The sequence below is a fragment of the Dama dama genome, chromosome 23 (assembly GCF_033118175.1).
Source record: "Dama dama isolate Ldn47 chromosome 23, ASM3311817v1, whole genome shotgun sequence".
In the NCBI taxonomy this organism is placed as follows: domain Eukaryota; kingdom Metazoa; phylum Chordata; class Mammalia; order Artiodactyla; family Cervidae; genus Dama; species Dama dama.
Window position 1 is genome coordinate 43,967,350 of NC_083703.1, and position 5,319 is coordinate 43,972,668.

Here is a 5,319-nt window from a genome sequence, read left to right on the forward strand (position 1 = left end):
CTGTGATTGTTCAGGAAGAGTCAGTGCCGATTTCTTTTCTTCCTTTCGTGGATCAAGCTTCCCAGGTAGGGCAGTGGTAAAGAATTTGCCTACCAAAGCAGTAGATGCGGGTTGGATCTCAGGTCCAGGAAGATCCACTGGAAAAGGAAATGGCAGCCCACTCCAGTATTCTTGTCTGCAGAATTCCATGGACAGAAAAACCTGTGGGGCTATTGTCCATTGGGTTGCAATAGAGGGGTCTGACATAGCAACTAAACAGTAATAAAAACTGTTTTATGGCTCATGTTTTTCTCTTTTTTCCTCTCTGTCTTTTTTTTTTTTTTTTTTTTTTAGCGTTCTTGTTTCACCTTTCTTTATTCTACGCATTCTCTATCTCTCCTTCTGTGTGTTCATGACAGGGTACTTGGAAAAGCACAGCACACCCACTGTTTGCAGACTTGTACCACATCCTGATTGTCCTTCAGTAGCTGACATGCCATGTGTCTGGTCCTGGGTTCAGCTCAACAGGAAACTAAGGGAAACTCAGGTAATTTCTAAGTCAACAACATACCGGGAGCATGAGTGGCTTTCTGATTCTGGGAAATTTATGATTGTTTTTGAATGCCTTACTATTCCCCAAATCCACACCCCAGTTATATCAGGGTTTTACATGGCCTTGTGTGTGTCTCCACCCTTCGTCCCTGGCACTGGTCCCATATATATCTAGTCTCCTTGCAGCTGTAACGAGCCACTCCAGCTGCTCTTCAGTTCAAGCTCAGAGTTAAGTGAAATGGATGCCAGTTTCTAGGCAAGCCCCAAATAGGGGAGAATATTGCACTCAAGGATTTCTGCAATGAATCTGCTTTGAGGGAGACAACAGGGTGCTGAGCTGCTGCCCTTTATAGAGCAAGATGGCTCTGTTCAAGTCAGGGGAGAGGTGAGTGTGAATAAAAACACACAGAAATGTCCTTCCACAGTTCTGGATCTTTCCTAGTCGTGAGTTCACTTTGTTGCTGTAGATGTATTTTTGACTGTTTCCCAGAACTCCTATGACATTTTTCAGCTGCTTTCTCTTTCCATACTTCCCTTTTGAAGGGAGACTTCACTCCTAGCTCACGATTTTGCTGACATCATTCTATGTATTAAAATGAATTTTCCTTCACAACATCCCCTTGTACCAGTACATCATGATTTCCCTTACTCTTCCCAAATTTGTTGCAATTTCAGTTGTTTATAGTTTTTTATTTTATGAATAATATTTAGCACTATAACAAACTGTGTAAAATATGTATTAGTTACATTATAAGAGTACTCTAAAAAGTTATGTAACTTAGTACAAGATATAAACACCGAAGCATCTGTCTGAACCTGCACATGGTATCCACAAATTGCTAATGATTAATGCCAATAAGCACTTTGCCAACATGTCTGGTTTTGGTATCCTTTTCAGAATTTCACCCTAGTCAGGTCTGTAAGGGCTTATCAGGTGGACCAGTGGTAAGAATTTGCCTGCCAATGTAAGTGACACAAGAGACTTGGGTTTGATCCCTGTATCAGGAAGATACTGTTGTATAGGAAATGGCAACTGACTCAAGTATTCTAGCCAGGAAATTCCATGAACTGTGGAGCCTGGTGGGATACAGTCCACAGGGTTGTAAGAGAGTCGGACATGACTTACTGACTATACCTCTACCACCATAGGCGTGTAAAGCAAAATAATTTTGCTGCTGGAAAATTTAAAAGGCAAATATGATTTGTTTCACATTTTGATTCTCTATTAAGAGATTGCATTTTGGAAAATGCTTAATAATCAACACTTTTAAATTGTGTGACTAATGTGTCTTTCTGTACTATGAAGTAGTTGATTCAATTGATGTTTGATCAAAAGTGGGCTTCATAATTAGAAAAGTGAAATGACTGGTGTGTGGAGGTTTCTGTGTAACATTTGGTCAATAACTGTTTGGCACATTTCATCTTTATATAACTTAAGTTTTTCTGATAAAAAAATGTAACTGGCTTCAATTCTCTTCTTACTCTATAGGCACTGGTTTAATCCTTCTCCTCCTCCAATGTATCTGCTAACATTGGACAGTCAGCTGGGGTGTTAACTTCCTGCTATTTATAACCTGTGAAGGCAGAAGGAAACATCAGTCTGCTTATTCAGATTAGAAAAAAGCAATGGATCCTAGAGGCCAGAGACTGAAGCTAAATGACAGCCACTCATTCCTATCATGGGATTTGGCACCACTGTAGCTAAAGAGGTAACAGAGGTGGTTTGGGGTTGAAGTATAAATAGTAGTGGATGTAACACGAGCAGAAGGGACTTGGGTTGTCAAGCATTGAGTTCCTGGGTGACTCTGGAAGGGTCACGTGGTTCCACTAACCAGGCTAGAACCATGCCCTGTGAAAGGGGAGAGAGTACCCAGTCTTCACTCTGCATCAGGGTCTGAGGCTGTGCTTACCTGTAGATTACTCTGGGTTCCCCTCCAGCTTCTGTATCTTTCCCAGCTTGGCAGAAGAGGTGAGACTCGACTGTCAAGATCACTGACTGTCAACTGCTTTGCTTTGAGGGCGATTGTGATGGCTGGGTTTCTATGTACGTTTTATTCCAGAACTCCTCCTCCTTCCAAAAAGACATGATCCAGAGAAGTATTTGAGGGGGAAGGTCCTAAGGATGAGGTGAATAGGAACTAATTGAAGAAAATTGCTTCTCTACCATGGGGTAACTGGTAGGTGCCAGGCAAGACACTGCAGCTGTGTTTTGCCTTGTACTTTGGTTGCTGCTTGGAAACTTCTTCTAATGGAAAATATAGTGTCATTTGAGGGGATAAGCTACCATCTTACAGGCCAGGTTTTGCAATGTATCCTTGGGTGTTGTAATGTCTTTTTTGTTAAAGTGGAGTTTTCAGTTCTTGGACAAAAATGGGTCTAGTGGACAAGTCTCTAGACCTGAAGCAAGAAAGTTTGCTGTCCATTTTGTCTTTAGAGAATGTAGTAGTGACAAGGTCTGATCCTGAAACTTTGCATCTCACTTTTTTCATCTGGAAAACAGAAGGAAATATTTAGAGGCATTTTGGAAAGAGAAGACAGGACTTTTTAGTGTAAAGTAGGGTGTGGGGAGTAAAATGTCCAGGCTAGTACTGAAGCTCACTGGTCCATTCCTCAGTACATTCCCCGAATGTCAGAGTGTTAAAGAAAGACCAGGACTGCACCCAACAGAGGGTGGTTACACCAATTATCTAACTTCTTGTAATGGAAAAGATTCTGACACATGAAATGGAATATCACTCAGCATTTAAAACGTTAGTCCTGCCATTTGAAACCACACAGGTGAACCGAGAGAACTTTAGCTAAGTGAAGTAAGCCAGAAATAAAAAGACAAATACTACATGATCTCTTTGTGAAAAGTGAAAGTGAAATCGCTCAGTCTTGTCTGTCTCATTGGGACCCCATGCACTGTAGCTTACCAGGCTCCTCTGTCCATGGAATTTTCCAGGCAAGAAACTTGAGTGGTTTGCCATTTCCTTCTCCAGGAGATCTTCTCAACCCAGGGATCTAACCCGGGTCTCCCATATTGTAGGTAGACGCTTTACCATCTGAAACACCAGAGGAGTCTGTTTGTAGGTGGAATCTAAAATAGTGGAACTTACAGAAACAGAGAGTAGAGAAATGAAGACCAGAAGCTGGAGATAAATCTGTGAAAAATGGAAAAATATTGGTCAGCAGTCTAGAACTTCAGTGATAAGATGAATAAGTTGGTGACCTGATGGACAGCACCATGACAATAGTTAAAAAATAATGGGTGATACCCTGAGATTTTTAAGAGAGTAGATATGACATCTTCTTACAAACCCCTTAAGTAAGGTAAGTGAAATGAAGGATCTGCTAACTAGCTTGATTTTGGTGATCATCAACAATGGATCCTTGTATGAGAACATCACTTTGTACACCTTGAATTGATACAGTTTATATTTGGTGTATTCCACGTAGCTTCACTGGTAGACAGTGGTCTTAGAAGTTTTCACCTTGCTTCTTGATGCTTTTTGTCATTGTTTCTTATTCAGTCACTAAGTCATGTCCGACTCTTTGTGATGCTATCGATTGCAACAGGTCTGACTCCCTGTCTCTCACTATCTCCTGTAATTTAATGTCTTTACCTTGTACCTTATACCTTTGTTGATTTTGCTTCAACTATCTTATAGTATAAATCATATTCATGACCACAACTTTATGCTGAGTCCTTTGGGTCCACTGAACCTGGAGGTGGACTTGGGGTCTTCTGATGCCAGTGATCAACCATGGATCATTAGGGATGTAAGGGTTACTGGGCGTGTATTTAAAATTTGACCAGGAACATTCAGGTAAGCTGTCCAGGGTTCAGCACCACACATACAGATCTAATCAAATACATGGAGAAAAGTTGATTCTTTGGGAGATCAAAGCTTGTGCTAGCAACCTCTTAATCATGTGGATATTCAGCTTCTACCTTATTTGCTTATGTAGGTTCCTAAGAGTGAAGCTTTGGAAGTCACCAAATTCGCTATACTGACTGTGCTCGTGTGTATGAAAATGAAGAGCACATTGGCCAGGCCATTCGAAGCACGATTATGGCACTGTGAAGAGAGAAGATATATTCTACACTTCAAAGGTGTTGTGTGCTGTGTGTGTGAACATGTGTGCTGGTGAATGTGCCAAGGGAATTATTATACATAGAATCATTTGTTTGGTGAACAGTTGATCGGTGAACTGTGCTTCTTGGTAAGTTCTTAAGGTTAGAAATCCTTGGTGTTCAGTGTTTAAGAATTGGCATATTAAAAAAAAAAAAAAAAGAAAGAATTGGCATATTACCATCATTGGCCAAGGAAGTAATATCACAAGCCACACGGTAAGATCAAATGAAAATTTACTAAGAATTATTAATAAAATTTCCATTCTTTACTATTTCCTTCGACCAGAGTTGGTCAGACCAGCCTTGAAAAAAATCACTGAAAACTCCTCAACTGGACTATGTCGATCTCTATGTTATTCATTATCCACTGTCTGAGAAGTTTGGAAATTTGTGTGATCACATCAATGTTATATCTTGTGTTAGAATGTGCATCAGGAGAGGGCAGTCCTAAGATGGCAGAGGAATAGGATGGGGAGACCACTTTCTCCCCCACAAATTCATTGAAAGAATATTTGAATGCTGAGCAAACTCCACAAAACAACTTCTGAACGCTGGCAGAAGACATCAGGCACTCATAAAAGCAGCCCATTGTCTTTGCAAGGAGGCAGGACAAAATATAAAAGATAAAAAGAGAGGCAAAAGAGTTAGGGACAGAGATCCAGTCCAGGAAG

At 40.6% G+C, this 5,319-nt stretch overlaps 1 pseudogene; it reads left to right on the forward strand.

Annotated features, from left to right (window-relative positions):
* Nucleotides 1-2,157: 2,157 nt before the first annotated feature.
* On the forward strand, nt 2,158-5,099 carry LOC133044261 (prostaglandin F synthase 1-like; annotated as a pseudogene).
* Nucleotides 5,100-5,319: the final 220 nt, after the last annotated feature.